General features: G+C 38.0%; 1 long non-coding RNA gene across 1 annotated transcript; it reads right to left on the bottom strand.

Annotated features, from left to right (window-relative positions):
- Nucleotides 1–6,203: 6,203 nt before the first annotated feature.
- On the bottom strand, nucleotides 6,204–9,804 carry LOC311281307. The gene is made up of 3 exons (XR_014625785.1): nucleotides 9,084–9,804; nucleotides 7,866–7,951; nucleotides 6,204–7,202 (listed from the first exon to the last, which is right to left on the bottom strand). It is a non-coding gene; the product is annotated as an uncharacterized lncRNA (long non-coding RNA).
- Between the last annotated feature and the right edge of the window lie 8,378 nt (nucleotides 9,805–18,182).

Here is an 18,182-nt window from a genome sequence, read left to right as displayed (position 1 = left end):
CGCCCCCTACAGTACAACAGTGAAAACATGGATAGCTGGAAAATTCAGTCAGTGGTGGGGAAAGAGTAAAGTAGAATAAGAGTAAATTTCTATACACTACCAGTGGACTAGCCTACACAAAAATTCAGATACGCAGAATTAGAAACATATCTGTTTTATATCAATATTCTAATCAATATTTTCAAACAATGTAAGTTTCATAAGACTGTATATGAAACCGATGTAAAAAAAAGTATATTTAATAGGCTACTCGATCAAAAGAGTTAACACAACCACAAGCCAAGTATACTTTGAATACTTAATCTTTTGATCGAGATATACTTAAAAGTATAATTGAGTACAAGTACAGACCAAATATACTTGGATTTTTCTCTCAGTATAAGTCAAGAACACTTAAGTGTAATTTTAAGTATATTTCTGAGAAGTATATAAAATGTAGACTGAAAGTATACTTTCTTATTTTTAGTTTAAAATAAGTATACTAATAAACTTCTTTTTCGTACGGGAGGGCAAAAACTCTCCACCAGTCGAACTGATCTAATGTCCAGCTTTAGAGCCGAATCTTCAGCAGATAGGGGTCCTCAGAGATCAGAAGTCCGACTGTGGTAATGTTTGCCATCCATAAAGCTCTTCTGAGGGAGACTGAATTAAGACTGTCTAAAGCCAGTGCAGTGCAGGTTTTGTGCCTCGCTTTTTATTGATTTATCAAAGGCCTTCGATACAGTGGATCACGGAATCTTGCTGCACAGATTGAAGGTGGTTGGTTTATCAAGTCACGTTATTCCTTGGTTTAAAAATTATCTGAGTGGAAGAACCCAGTGTGTTCAAGCCGAAGGTAAACAATCTGATTTATTAGAGATTTCCAAAGGTGTTCCCCAAGGATCGGTGCTGGGGCCCCTTTTATTTACCATTTATATAAATAGCCTTGATTATGACATTCAGGATGCCAACTTTCATTTCTATGCCGATGATTCCAACCCAGTCTCTTACTACTGCGTATCTATACCACGAGTTTTCATTTTCATTTGGCGTAGTATTTACACGCCAAAGTCACATTTCGCGTTCATATGGTACGCAAAACCCTCCGGTTAAACTTCTATTGATGGAAAATGCGTATGCATTGCACGCAGAAATGTATTATAGTTAACGTCATCGTCCCGCCCCTTAATCGTACGAAGATTAACGATTCCATCTCGTGCAGATGCCGAAGGTGCATGCAGAAATACGTGTTATTTATTTATTTATTTAATTTTTTTTTTTTTTTTTTTTTTGTACAGAAACATAACTCATAATCTCTAATGGGGGCGAATGGTCACATCATTTAATCTATTGATTCGTGACACGGGCACGTTTATTTCGTTATTTTCGTAATACCAGCACGTTTTTTAAACTAATGTATTTTAAATGGGCAGCGTCTTGTGATCACAGCACGATTCTTTCTGCCTATCGGGCTGCAGCAGAGAACCTGTTTAATCAACATTAATTCACGAGATTTTATCTTGTCATGGACCATGGTTTATGTATTTTTTTTTAATGTTATTTTTCGATCTTATTGCCAGGAAAGCTGGATTGCTTTGCTGTTTATTGATATTTAAAAAAATATATTTTATCAGTATGAAATCGCGCTGAAGAAGTCTCGTTCCGAACACATCGCGATATTTGGCATCAGTTCACGTGTGCCAGATGTTGGTAAGTAGTAATAAATAAATACGATGTCCTAATAATCTGTGATATAATGTCTTTTCTGTTTGTCGATATTAATAAGATTAGCTCACATTCAGTCACTGCATTATATCTGTCATCGCCACGGAGGCTTTGCGTTTCATTGCTTTCTAATTCTAAACAGGGTGATTAAACACCGTCTGTCACGTGACGTGCTGTTGTATTTGTAGTAGAAGCACAGTAAAAACAACACTTACCATGCTTTAACCACATTAACATTAGTTTTACTGTGATAAGTGTAGTAAAAAGACAGTAATCACAAAACTGACCATGCGTTTACCACACTATTGGTAGTTTTAATGTGATTCGTATTGTAAATGTACAGTAACCACAATACTTACCATGCTTTTACTACAGTAACCCTAATTTTACTGTGATAGGTGTTGTACAAGGACAGTAACCACAAAACTTACCATGCTTTTACCACAGTAACCCTAATTTTACTGTGATAGGTGTGGTAAAAGGACAGTAACCACAACACTTACCATGCTTTTACCACAGTAACCCTAATTTTACTGTGATAGGTGTGGTAAAAGGACAGTGACCACAAAACTTACCATGCTTTTACCACAGTAACCCTAATTTTACTGTTATAGGTATGGTAAAAGGACAGTAACCACAAAACTTACCATGCTTTTACCACAGTAACCCTAATTTTACTGTGATACGTATTGTAAAAGGACAGTAACCACAAAACTTACCATGCTTTTACCACAGTAACCCTAATTTTACTGTGATAGGTGTGGTAAAAGGACAGTAACCACAACACTTACCATGCTTTTACCACAGTAACCCTAATTTTACAGTGATAGGTGTGGTAAAAGGACAGTAACCACAAAACTTACCATGCTTTAAACCTCAGTAACCTTAGTTTTACTGTGATTGGTGTAGTACAGGGCAGTAATCACAAAACTTACCATGCTATTCTCCAGAATTGGTAGTTTTAAAGTGATATTTGTTGTAAATGCATATTAAACACAACACTTGCCATGCTTTTAATGCTTTATAATGTAACATCCAATATTTGTAAGGCAGTACTTTGTCCTTTAAAGAATCCTATATATTATTAATTATACATAATGATATTTTCTTTTCTTTTTTTTCAGCTGAAAAGACCAAAAGGGCCTTTCGGACTCAGTCAGCCCCATATTGTTTGAGGACAAGTAAACGGAGGAGACGGAAAGCTGCATAGGTAAATATTTGCAATGTATGTGTTGTTTTTAACCCTAAATCAAATAATTTATCAAGCATTTGTTGTTTCTTAAACCTTTTCTCACAAAACCCATAGCCCAATCCGTATGAACATAGTCTGAAGGTCTTAACAATTCACAAGATTTAACAAGTTGTCAAATTCGTACGATACTCTTACATATTTGTATACTCGTACACAATCCTGCAGCTTTTACTCCTAGTGCTGTCATTGGCTACTGCCTCAATTCCTGTACGGAATTATCGCGATATTTGTAAATCAGTTGAGCCCCTTCTTGGAAAGTAGTCGGATGTCCCACACACTGTTAGAAAGTTGATATTAATTGCATTGTATTTATTACAATTATTACAAATTGGTCCCCGTCTGTTTATGTTCCAGTGATACATGATGTCTCTCCACACCTCATAACCTACCTCTGTTTGCAAGAGTGGAAAAGCTTATCTGACATTATCATGTCATCAGATACTCAATTATTTTGTCGTAATCAGAGCAGTTACACTGCCCTACCCGTTTGCATGTAAATCATTTTCATACGATTATTGCTTGCTTTTATAGACATACTTTTATTCATAGAAATGCCCATATATCAGTGAACTTATAACATAAAAATGCTTTTAACATTTAATTATGCAACACTCTTTACAGAAAAATATCCCACAGTTATGGATAAACTCACAACGTCATCATCAAGTGCTGTGCTGGGCACATTGGGCAACAAGTGTCCTCCAACGTATTCGATCCGTGGCCAGGTTCTTCACATCTTCCCATGGGACACTGACATTCTTCAGGTCTTCGTGAAACATCTGTCTCTGTGTCTTCCTTGGTCTTCCCTGTCTCCTGCATCCTCCTGGTGGTGTCCACTTCATCACTGTGTTTGGGTGTTGTTGTTTGGGCATGCGTAGGATGTGTCCAGCGAGGTGCACCCTTTGCTCTGTCTCAGTTTCTGAAAGTCCTCATGTGGAGTCCCACTCCTCCTCAGGATCTCTTTGATATATGCAGAACCAATACTGAATATAGTGATTTATCTTTTTCCATATTGTTAAAGCATTTTGTTTTCTCTTTCAGCTTCATAAACTGTCCTTGATTTCTGCCTAATGCCTTTATAAAAAAGGGTCAGTGCACATCAGGTGTTTTGCTAAAGGACATATTCATTGCATAGTTACAATAAAAGTGACCAATAATCACAAGGATATAGAATGAAAGTTGAGAATGTAAAATGTTGTGCTTATGTTTTTGCCTATTTGTTCTTTAAAGCAAAGAAACAAATGTATTTTCACATAACAAAGTTGAATCTCATCTCTTGGTTTGTAAATATATAACTTCATCATAGCAATTTTTTAATGTTAATGTATGTGTCACTATAATAGATTGCTCCTGTATCTGGATATTTTTAATTAACTGATTTTTATACTGTTGTGCTGTAGTTTTGGCACTACATTTGTCTTTAAACAGTTTGACATTAAATATTGGAATATGCTTTCAAAATTGTGTCCATTCATTTGTGCTTTTGTTACATTTATTTGAATATAATTGATATACCTTTAATATACTATACACTGTAAATGTTAGAAGCACTTTAGAACATGCAATTATCTTTAATTAAAATACTGCAAAACTACCCCTGCTGTAGGACATTGCTTAGAAAAAAGTTTCTCTTTCAAATGTATTTATGCATCAGTCTAATCAAAAAAGCTAATTTGTAACATTGATCATGTGAACTCGTTTTTGGATGGTAACCACACAAAGGAGTCTTTTGTTTTTAAATATGAGTTTTATAATTTAATTAGAAGGAATACATGTTTAACAGCCTAAATATAAAATATTTAAGGTATCTATCCCTGCAGGCGGAACCAGAAGAGATGTCATCATTTGCCATAAATGGGCATGTAAGTGTGACGCATCTGTTCAGCTGGGTTGTTATTGGCTGTGACTTTATCGCAGAACTCGCTGTGATTGGACGATCGTTTAACACATATAAAACGGCGCTTCATGTTACAAAGTATGTTTTGGTGTTATTATTACGTTAGTTATAGATTAAGCTAACTATAAAGTGTCTCTATGTTGTGAGAAGTTACTCCTTTACTGAGATCCTAACCCTAACCCTAACCCTAAGCATGTCTGCACATTTCAATGAACTACAGCACAATGCTTCTGGTTCCACTGATAGAATGACAGAGACATGTGGGTAATGTAGTTTAAAACGTTTAGTAATGAAACAATAAATGTTAAATAAATAATATATTTAATGGACAACTGGATATCTAAATATGTTCATTGTGCAAACCTTTATGACATATATGAGGGGCAGGCTGAAATTTGATATTTTACTGTGAGCACTTTAAAAATAACCTTTATGCCAGCTTTCCATATATGTCTGATAACTGTGGCCAACATTATTTATTAAACATTGCATAAGCAGTTGTCCTGCCGATTTTCTCTTTGATACACTAACCGGACTTTGAGTTACAGCCATTTGAAATGTGCATTTTTTTGCTCTTCTGGGGGCCGTTGCTGGGCCCCTGGAGGTGGAAGGGCAATACAATCTACACAGATCTACACACAGTTTTACTATTACACAAAGATAATGCACCATTCAGTAAAACAAAAAAAAAACAGTGCCAACATTTCCTTTTCACCCCTTCTGATTGCTGCTTATATGCCTGACATCAGTAATGTCTGCTTTCATTTGAAAAGCAGTAGTAGATGTACTACAATGATCAACATGGATCATCTTCAATTATGCTTGAAGTGTTTATAGGAAGATAGCCCACTGCAGCCTCTTGTAATTTAGTTTCCCTTTATTTCACTGAAACGTGACATACATGCAAGTATATGCAACTTATGTTGCATTGTTGTCCCAAATATCATTAACCAGATCTAAGTTTTTTTGTTCTAAGTAAAATAATCATGGTCATTAATTATATGTAGTTGTTTTTAAATTATGAATTTAAAACTAAATTACTCAAGTACTAAATTACTAGTACTAAATTACTAAATTAAAATGACTAAAACTAAATTAAAAATAAATACTAAATAAATAAGAAATTAAAATTTCTAAAATAGAAAATTCTATTTATTGTACCAAACACCACTTTTTCTATACACAATATTCACCATACTTTATTAAACAACACTTTATTGGAGGACTTTATTAAACAACACTTTATCAATAAAGTTGATAAAGTAGCATAAAGACAAATGATATTCAAGATAAATAAAAATGTGTCTTCAAAAATACATTAACATCATGTTGATCCATTCACATCTGCTGAAGCCATAAACTGAGTGCCAGAGAATCATATTCAGTCACCTACAGAATTTTATATTGTGTTGGAATATAATGATTCATTTTCACTATGTATAGTATATTAAAAAGGTATATCAATTATATTCAAATAAATGTAACAAAAGCACAAATGAATGGACACAATTTTGAAAGCATATTCCAATATTTAATGTCAAACTGTTTAAAGACAAATGTAGTGCCAAAACTACAGCACAACAGTATAAAAATCAGTTAATTAAAAATATCCAGATACAGGGGCAATCTATTATAGTGACACATACATTAACATTAAAAAATTGCTATGATGAAGTTATATATTTACAAACCAAGAGATGAGATTCAACTTTGTTATGTGAAAATACATTTGTTTCTTTGCTTTAAAGAACAAATAGGCAAAAACATAAGCACAACATTTTACATTCTCAACTTTCATTCTATATCCTTGTGATTATTGGTCACTTTTATTGTAACTATGCAATGAATATGTCCTTTAGCAAAACACCTGATGTGCACTGACCCTTTTTTATAAAGGCATTAGGCAGAAATCAAGGACAGTTTATGAAGCTGAAAGAGAAAACAAAATGCTTTAACAATATGGAAAAAGATAAATCACTATATTCAGTATTGGTTCTGCATATATCAAAGAGATCCTGAGGAGGAGTGGGACTCCACATGAGGACTTTCAGAAACTGAGACAGAGCAAAGGGTGCACCTCGCTGGACACATCCTACGCATGCCCAAACAACAACACCCAAACACAGTGATGAAGTGGACACCACCAGGAGGATGCAGGAGACAGGGAAGACCAAGGAAGACACAGAGACAGATGTTTCACGAAGACCTGAAGAATGTCAGTGTCCCATGGGAAGATGTGAAGAACCTGGCCACGGATCGAATACGTTGGAGGACACTTGTTGCCCAATGTGCCCAGCACAGCACTTGATGATGACGTTGTGAGTTTATCCATAACTGTGGGATATTTTTCTGTAAAGAGTGTTGCATAATTAAATGTTAAAAGCATTTTTATGTTATAAGTTCACTGATATATGGGCATTTCTATGAATAAAAGTATGTCTATAAAAGCAAGCAATAATCGTATGAAAATGATTTACATGCAAACGGGTAGGGCAGTGTAACTGCTCTGATTACGACAAAATAATTGAGTATCTGATGACATGATAATGTCAGATAAGCTTTTCCACTCTTGCAAACAGAGGTAGGTTATGAGGTGTGGAGAGACATCATGTATCACTGGAACATAAACAGACGGGGACCAATTTGTAATAATTGTAATAAATACAATGCAATTAATATCAACTTTCTAACAGTGTGTGGGACATCCGACTACTTTCCAAGAAGGGGCTCAACTGATTTACAAATATCGCGATAATTCCGTACAGGAATTGAGGCAGTAGCCAATGACAGCACTAGGAGTAAAAGCTGCAGGATTGTGTACGAGTATACAAATATGTAAGAGTATCGTACGAATTTGACAACTTGTTAAATCTTGTGAATTGTTAAGACCTTCAGACTATGTTCATACGGATTGGGCTATGGGTTTTGTGAGAAAAGGTTTAAGAAACAACAAATGCTTGATAAATTATTTGATTTAGGGTTAAAAACAACACATACATTGCAAATATTTACCTATGCAGCTTTCCGTCTCCTCCGTTTACTTGTTCTCAAACAATATGGGGCTGACTGAGTCCGAAAGGCCCTTTTGGTCTTTTCAGCTGAAAAAAAAGAAAAGAAAATATCATTATGTATAATTAATAATATATAGGATTCTTTAAAGGACAAAGTACTGCCTTACAAATATTGGATGTTACATTATAAAGCATTAAAAGCATGGCAAGTGTTGTGTTTAATATGCATTTACAACAAATATCACTTTAAAACTACCAATTCTGGAGAATAGCATGGTAAGTTTTGTGATTACTGCCCTGTACTACACCAATCACAGTAAAACTAAGGTTACTGAGGTTTAAAGCATGGTAAGTTTTGTGGTTACTGTCCTTTTACCACACCTATCACTGTAAAATTAGGGTTACTGTGGTAAAAGCATGGTAAGTGTTGTGGTTACTGTCCTTTTACCACACCTATCACAGTAAAATTAGGGTTACTGTGGTAAAAGCATGGTAAGTTTTGTGGTTACTGTCCTTTTACAATACGTATCACAGTAAAATTAGGGTTACTGTGGTAAAAGCATGGTAAGTTTTGTGGTTACTGTCCTTTTACCATACCTATAACAGTAAAATTAGGGTTACTGTGGTAAAAGCATGGTAAGTTTTGTGGTCACTGTCCTTTTACCACACCTATCACAGTAAAATTAGGGTTACTGTGGTAAAAGCATGGTAAGTGTTGTGGTTACTGTCCTTTTACCACACCTATCACAGTAAAATTAGGGTTACTGTGGTAAAAGCATGGTAAGTTTTGTGGTTACTGTCCTTGTACAACACCTATCACAGTAAAATTAGGGTTACTGTAGTAAAAGCATGGTAAGTATTGTGGTTACTGTACATTTACAATACGAATCACATTAAAACTACCAATAGTGTGGTAAACGCATGGTCAGTTTTGTGATTACTGTCTTTTTACTACACTTATCACAGTAAAACTAATGTTAATGTGGTTAAAGCATGGTAAGTGTTGTTTTTACTGTGCTTCTACTACAAATACAACAGCACGTCACGTGACAGACGGTGTTTAATCACCCTGTTTAGAATTAGAAAGCAATGAAACGCAAAGCCTCCGTGGCGATGACAGATATAATGCAGTGACTGAATGTGAGCTAATCTTATTAATATCGACAAACAGAAAAGACATTATATCACAGATTATTAGGACATCGTATTTATTACTTACCAACATCTGGCACACGTGAACTGATGCCAAATATCGCGATGTGTTCGGAACGAGACTTCTTGCAGCGCGATTTCATACTGATAAAATATATATTTTTAAATATCAATAAACAGCAAAGCAATCCAGCTTCCCTGGCAATAAGATCGAAAAATAACATTAAAAAAAATACATAAACCATGGTCCATGACAAGATAAAATCTCGTGAATTAATGTTGATTAAACAGGTTCTCTGCTGCAGCCCGATAGGCAGAAAGAATCGTGCTGTGATCACAAGACGCTGCCCATTTAAAATACATTAGTTTAAAAAACGTGCTGGTATTACGAAAATAACGAAATAAACGTGCCCGTGTCACGAATCAATAGATTAAATGATGTGACCATTCGCCCCCATTAGAGATTATGAGTTATGTTTCTGTACAAAAAAAATAAAATAATAAAAATAATAAAAAAAATAAAAAATAATAATAACACGTATTTCTGCATGCACCTTCGGCATCTGCACGAGATGGAATCGTGAATCTTCGTACGATTAAGGGGCGGGACGATGACGTTAACTATAATACATTTCTGCGTGCAATGCATACGCATTTTCCATCAATAGAAGTTTAACGGGAGGGTTTTGCGTACCATATGAACGCGAAATGTGACTTTGGCGTGTAAATACTACGCCAAATGAAAATGAAAACTCGTGGTATAGATACGCAGTAGTAAGAGACTGGGTTGGATGATTCTGTTGTGTATAGCAGCGCTTCCTCTGGACAGCAAGCCTTGTCTAAGCTTCAGTCAGCCTTTGATATTATTCAGTTAAGGCTTCACAGTTTAAAACTTGTTCTGAATACTGATAAAACCAAGTATATGTTATTTACCAAATCAAAAAAACTTGAAAATAATTTAGTATCTCTTCAGACCTTTCAAGGTACAGTGATTGAATCAGTAAAAGAGTACAAATATCTAGGCATCATAGTTGATGATGCCCTATCTTTTAGTTCTCATATCACTCAACTGAAGAATAAGTTGAAAATCAAGCTTGGGTTTTATTTCAGGAACAAGTTTTGCTTCTCTTTTAATGTAAAAAAAAAAATTAGTCTCTGCTACTTTTCTCCCTGTTCTCGATTATGGTGATGTTGTATATCAATTTGCACCTTATTATCTTCTTTCTTCCTTAGATGCCGTTTATCATGGCGCTCTAAGGTTTATATCAAATTGTAAATCTTCAACTCATCATTGCACCTTGTACCATAGAGTAGGTTGGCCTTCTTTGTCTACCAGAAGAAAAACGCACTGGTACTTAATTATTTACAAAGCCATCTTGGGGTTGTTGCCTTCTTATCTCTGTTGTTTTGTGCAGCAGAAAATTATCAAGAACTATTCTCTTCGTTCGCAAAACTTTTATACTCTTTCTGTTCCTTTTGCTCGAACTGAGTTTGGTAAGAAGTCTTTTATGTATGCAGCGCCGTTTGATTGGAATCTCCTCCAATCTAAATTAAAATTAGAAAATCTACTGACTCTGGACCGTTTCAAATCAGTTATCCAGCAAATGGAAGTTGATCTAACATTATGCAATTGCTTTTAAGGGTTTTTTTCTTTCTTTTTTTTTTCTTTTTTTTTTTCTAATCTGTTTGTGTGATGTTTATCTGTGATGTAACTGAATGTATTGCTGCACATTTTGGCCAGGACACTCCTGTGAAAGAGATTTTTAATCTCAGAGAGCTCTTTTCTGGTTAAATAAAGGTCTAATAAAGGTTCAAGAGCACAGGTTCCTCCTCATCCACAGGCCCAGCACACCGTTTGCCCAAGATATTGTTAAAAGTGTCCATGCTCTCAGTACTGACCGGAAAGCTGTCCAGCTCGTCGATGTCCAAGCTCGTGCTCCCCGTAGAGTCGTCTCTGAAGGACCAGCCCCTGTCCTCCGTCCTCAATATAATACACCAGGCTTTCTGGATTTTCCTTACTAGATCTTCTGGAGGCTCTAGAATTATCATCCTGTGCCATGAAGATGAAGCCAGCAGATTTCTGCAGACCAGGACCGTCTCGCTGTAGGAACCGTTCCCAGTGAGACACCCGAGCACAACCTTTCTCCACTAAGCCCTCACAGGTTTGTCTCTTATATCCGTCTACTCCTAAAACACCCCTAGATATTTAAGACCTGTTCTCCTCCACTGTAATCCACCAGGGAGTGGTGGACTATTCAGACCAAGACCAAAGACCCTCACTTTTACCCGTTAACTTTAGCCGAAGAAGCCTTCCCGTAGCATGCTAGAGCTCCTTTTAGAGATTGACCTCACTCTGTCCACTAATTAACAGTGTAATGTCGTCTGCATATGCAGAGAGTTTAGTAGGTTCTTTAAAACCCAGTGTACTAACATTTAAACCCATAAGCTGTCCTCTTAATCTACATAGAGAGGCTCAATAGCTGACCCGAGAGAGGACACGCTTGCCGGATACCTCTGCGGATCTCCACAGGAGGACCATACTACACGTAGCCTCAGTATATAGCAGTTTAATCTTAGAGATAAAAACATCCCCAAATCCGAAAGCCTTTAAAGTACTAAAAAGAAAAGTGTGGTCAACTCTGTCAAAAGCTTTTTCCTGATCTAATGACAGAAACCCAATATTGATATTGTTTTGAAAAGCAAAATCAAGCATGTTCTGTACCAAATGTAAATGATCTGTGATGGATCGATCTTTTATACAGTAAGACTGGTCTTTGTGTATTATTAAGTTGGCTTGAGAAAGCCAACTTACTGATATTGTACTTAAACTTATTAAGTTGGCTTGAGAAAGCCAACATATTGAAATCCTATTTAAACTTATTATTATTATTAAGTTGGCTTGAGAAAGCCAACATATTGAAATCCTATTTAAACTTATTAAGTTGGCTTGAGAAAGCCAACATATTGAAATCCTATTTAAACTTATTATTATTATTCTTCTGACCCTAAAAAAATCTATATCAAACTCGTCCTAGAGCTTTAACCCTACATACTCCAAACTCGGCTCAGACACTCAAACTGATCTGACTCGGTATGCTATATCTTTTCAGACTGATCGGACTTACGGTTTTCCTAAAAATGACGATCAAAACTCGAAAAAACTCATTCAAAAACTCCATTGACTTACATTGGGGAGTTCTAAAAAATTCAAACCGACAAAAATTTAAATCTAAACACCTTGAAGACTAAACCAAACTGCCGTTCTATATACTATATGAGCCATTGAGACTCATTTAAACTAATAAACTCTAAACTATAAACACTTATAAACTAATTAACTTATAAACTCATGAATTCATAAACTTATGAACTCTTAAACTCATAAATTAATAAACTCTGAACTCTTAATCTCATTTAAACTTATAAACTCTAAACTGATTTAAACTTATAAACTCAAAACTCAAGAACTCATACACTTATAAACTCATCAATTTATACACTTATAAACTCTAAACTCAGACACACACACTGAGTTTATGAGTGAGTGTGTGAGCGAGTTAGTGGGTGTGTGTGTGTGTGTGTGTGTTTGTGTGTTTGTTTGTGTGTGTGTGTGTGTGTGTGTGTGTGTGTGTGTGTGTGTGTGTGTGTGTCTATCTAACTTATTTATCTATCTGTCAAACTTCAAACTACTGTAAACTTCAAACCACTATAAACTTGTTAAGTTTAAATCTTCCAGCTCCCAAGCAACTCCATAGCAACCAAACTCGAGTACCCTAGCAACCGTTTTGTAAGACCTATATCTCTGTATCAGAACATCGTATAGAGATGAGGTTTGGCTCTTTTGACTCATGCTAGCAAACATCACTTCCAACAAACTACACATGCTAGCAGTGAATAGCTACATGCTAATAGTGATTAGTTAAGTGTTAAATCATGCCAAGATCATGCTAAGAACTCTATAAAAACTCCATAGTAACCATCTCTGACAACTACCAGCCACCTAGTAACACCATATCAACCACCCTGAATACCTTAGCAACCGCCTAGCAACACCTAGCAACCACCCATAACACCCTAGCAACCACCTAGCAACCACCCAAAAGACCCTAGCAACCACCTAGGAACCACCCAAAATATCCTAGCAACCACCCAAAAGACCCTAGCAACCACCAAAAATATCCTAGCAACCACCCAAAATACCCTAGCAACCGCCTAGCAACCACCCAAAAGACCCTAGCAACCACCGAAAATATCCTAGCAACCACCCAAAAGACCCTAGCAACTACCCAAAATATCCTAGCAACCGCCTAGCAACTACCCAAAAGACCCTAGCAACCACCCAGAACACCCTACCAACCGCCTAGCAACCACCCAGAACACCCTAGCAACCACCCAAAAGACCCTAGCAACCACCCAAAATATCCTAGCAACCACCCAAAAGACCTAGCAACCGCCTAGCAACCACCCAAAAGACCCTAGCAACCGCCTAGCAACCACCCAAAATATCCTAGCAACCACCCAAAACACCCTAGCAATCGCCTACCAACCACCCAAAATATCCTAGCAACCACCCAAAACACCCTAGCAACCGCCTAGCAACCACCCAAAAGACCCTAGCAACCACCCAAAACATCCTAGCAACCACCCAAAACACCCTAGCAACCGCCTAGCAACCACCCAAAAGACCCTAGCAACCGCCTAGCAACCACCCAAAAGACCCTAGCAACCACCTAAAATATCCTAGCAACCACCCAAAAGACCCTAGCAACCGCCTAGCAACCACCCAAAAGACCCTAGCAACCACCTAAAATACCCTAGCAACCGCCTAGCAACCACCCAAAAGACCCTAGCAACCACCCAAAAAATCCTAGCAACCGCCTAGCAACCACCCAAAAGACCCTAGCAACCATCAGAAATATCCTAGCAACCGCCTAGCAACCACCCAAAACAGCCTAGCAACCACCCAGAAAACCCTAGCAACTGCCTAGCAACCACCTAAAATATCCTAGCAACCACCCAAAAGACCCTAGCAACCGCCTAGCAACCACCCAAAAGATCCTAGCAACCACCTAAAATACCCTAGCAACCGCCTAGCAACCACCCAAAAGACCCTAGCAACCACCCAAAAAATCCTAGCAACCGCCTAGCAACCACCCAAAAGACCCTAGCAACCATCAGAAATATCCTAGCAACCGCCTAACAACCACCCAAAACAGCCTAGCAACCACCCAGAAAACCCTAGCAACTGCCTAGCAACCACCCAAAAGACCTTAGCAACCACCCAGGACACCCTAGCAACCACCTAGCAACCACCCAGAACACCCTAGCAACCGCCCAAAATACCCTAGCAACACCATAGCAACCACCCAGAATACCCTAGCAACCACCCAAAACAGCCTAGCAACCACCCAAAATATCCTAGCAACCGCCTAGCAACCACCCAGAACACCCTAGCAACCACCCAAAATACCCTAGCAACCACCCAAAATATCCTAGCAACCACCTAAAATACCCTAGCAACCGCCTAGCAACCACCCAAAAGACCCTAGCAACCACCCAAAATATCCTAGCAACCGCCTAGCAACCACCTAGAACACCCTAGTAACCACCCAAAATACCCTAGCAACACCCTAGCAACCACCCAAAACATCCTAGTAACCACTCATAACACCCTAGCAACCGCCTAGCAACCACCCAGAACACCCTAGCAACCGCCCAAAATACCCTAGCAACACCATAGCATCCACCCATAACATCCTAGCAACCACCTAGCAAAAAAGTTTCTGCTCCAAACTTTCTCAAGCCAACTTAAAGTTTGTCTCGACGAACTTTCGCATCTAGTTATTATTATTATTATTCTGAGACTAAAATTTCTATATTAAACTCCTCCTAGAGCTTTAACTCTACATACTCCAAACTCGGCTCAGACACTCAAACTTTTCTGACTAAGTGTGCTATCTATTTTCAGACTGATCGGACTTACGGTTTTCCTAAAAATGACGATCAAAACTCGGAAAAACTCCCATTGACTTAACATTGGGCATTCTAAAAAAATTCAAACTCACCAACCGACAAAAATTTAAATCTAAATCCCTTGAAAACTAATTCAAACTGCCATTCTATATATATTAGCCAATGAAACTCATTTAAACTAATAAACTCTAATCTCATACACTTATAAACTAATTAACTTAAATTTAATAACTAATTAACTAATAAACTCATGAATTCATAGACTTATGAACTCTTAAACTCATAAATTAATAAATTCTGAACTCTAAACTCATTTAAACTTATAAACTCTAAACTCAAAAACTTGTACACTTATAAACTCTAAACTCATAAACTCTGAGTGTGTGTGTGTGTGTGTGTCTGAGTGAGTGTGTGAGCGAGGTAGTCTGTGTGAGTGTGTGTGTGTGTGTGTGTGTGTGTGTGTGTGTGTGTGTGTGTGTTTGTTTGTATCTATCTAACTTATTTATATATCTATCATAAACTTCAAACTACTTTAAACTACTTTAAACTTCAAACCAATTTAAACTTCTTAAGTTTAAAGCTCCCAGCTCCCAAGCAACTCCATAGCAACCAAACTTGAGTACCCTAGCAACCGTTTTGCAAGACCTATATCTCTGTATCAGAACATCGTATAGAGATGAGGTTTGGCTCTTTTGACTCATGCTAGCAAACAGCACTTCCAACATGCTACATATGCTAGCAGTGAATAGCTACATGCTAATAGCGATTAGTTAAGTGTTAAATCATGCCAAGATCATGCTAAGAACTCTATAAAAACTCCATAGTAACCATCTGTGATAACTACCAACCACCTAGTAACACCATATCAACCGCCCTGAATACCATAGCAACCCCCCAGAACACCCTAGCAACCGCCTAGCAACCACCCAAAAGACCCTAGCAACCACCCAGAACACCGTAGCAACCACCCAAAAGACCCTAGCAACCGCCTAGCAACCACCCAAAAGACCCTAGCAACCACCCAAAAGACCCTAGCAACCACCCAAAAGACCCTAGCAACCACCCAGAATACCCTAGCAACCACCCAAAACAGCCTAGCAACCACCCAGAACACCCTGGCCACCACCTAGCAACCACCCAGAATACCTTAGCAACGCCTAGCAACACCATAGCAACCACCCATAACACCCTAGCAACTGCCTAGCAACCACCCAGAACACCCTAGCAACCACCCAAAATACCCTAGCAACCGCCTAGCAACCACCCAAAACCGCCTAGCAACCACCCAAAACACCCTAGCAACCGCCTAGCAACCACCCAAAATACCCTAGCAACCACCCAAAAGACCCTAGCAACCACCCAAAATATCCTAGCAACCACCCAGAACACCCTAGCAACCGCCTAGCAACCACACAAAAGACCCTGGCAACCGCCTAGCAACCACCCAAAACACCCTAGCAACCACCCAAAACACCCTAGCAACCACCCAAAATACCCTAGCAACCGCCTAGCAACCACCCAGAATACCTTAGCAACCGCCTAGCAACACCATAGCGACCACCCATAACATCCTAACAACCGCCTAGCAAAAGACTTTCCGGTCCAAACTTTCTCAAGCCAACTTAAAGTTTGTCTCGACGAACTTTCGCATCTAGTTATTATTATTCTTCTGACCCTAAAAAAATCTATATCAAACTCCTCCTAGAGCTTTAACTCTACATACTCCAAACTCGGCTCAGACACTCAAACTGATCTGACTCGGTATGCTATATCTTTTCAGACTGATCGGACTTACGGTTTTCCTACAAATGACGATCAAAACTCGAAAAAACTCATTCAAAAACTCCCATTGACTTACATTGGGGAGTTCTAAAAAATTCAAACCGACAAAAATTTAAATCTAAACACCTTGAAGACTAAACCAAACTGCCGTTCTATATACTATATGAGCCAATGAGACTCATTTAAACTAATAAACTCTAAACTATAAACACTTATAAACTAATTAACTTATAAACTCATGAATTCATAAACTTATGAACTCTTAAACTCATAAATTAATAAACTCTGAACTCTTAATCTCATTTAAACTTATAAACTCTAAACTGATTTAAACTTATAAACTCAAAACTCAAGAACTCATACACTTATAAACTCATCAATTTATACACTTATAAACTCTAAACTCAGACACACACACTGAGTTTATGAGTGAGTGTGTGAGCGAGTTAGTGTGTGTGTGTGTGTTTGTGTCTGTGTGTGTGTGTGTGTTTGTGTGTGTGTGTGTGTCTATCTAACTTATTTATCTATCTGTCAAACTTCAAACTACTGTAAACTACTGTAAACTTAAAACCACTATAAACTTCTTAAGTTTAAATCTTCCAGCTCCCAAGCAACTCCATAGCAACCAAACTCGAGTACCCTAGCAACCGTTTTGTAAGACCTATATCTCTGTATCAGAACATCGTATAGAGATGAGGTTTGGCTCTTTTGACTCATGCTAGCAAACAGCACTTCCAACATACTACACATGCTAGCAGTGAATAGCTACATGCTAATAGTGATTAGTTAAGTGTTAAATCATGCCAAGATCATGCTAAGAACTCTATAAAAACTTCATAGTAACCATCTGTGACAACTACCAGCCACCTATTAACACCATATCAACCGCCCTGAATACCTTAGCAACCGCCTAGCAACACCATAACAACCACCCATAACACCCTAGCAACCGCCTATCAACCACCCAGAACAGCCTAGCAACCACCCATAACACCCTAGCAACCACCTAGCAACCACCCATAAGACCCTAGCAACCGCCTAGCAACCACCCAAAACACCCTAGCAACCACCCAAAACACCCTAGCAACCACCCAGAATACCCTAGCAACCACCCAAAAACCCTAGCAACTGCCTAGCAACCACCCAAAAGACCCTAGCAACCACCCAAAACACCCTAGCAACCACCCAGAATACCCTAGCAACCGCCTAGCAACCACCCAAAACACCCTAGCAACCACCCAAAATACCCTAGCAACCGCCTAGCAACCACCCAGAAGACCCTAGCAACCACCCAAAATATCCTAGCAACCACCCAAAAGACCCTAGCAACCGCCTAGCAACCACCCAAAAGACCCTAGTAACCACCCAAAATATCCTAGCAACCGCCTAGCAACCACCCAAAACACCCTAG

This window comes from Rutilus rutilus (genome assembly GCF_951802725.1).
Source record: "Rutilus rutilus genome assembly, chromosome: 21".
Classification (NCBI taxonomy): domain Eukaryota; kingdom Metazoa; phylum Chordata; class Actinopteri; order Cypriniformes; family Leuciscidae; genus Rutilus; species Rutilus rutilus.
The sequence above is the reverse complement of the archived record's forward strand: the minus strand, read 5'-3'. Positions and strand labels throughout refer to the sequence as shown.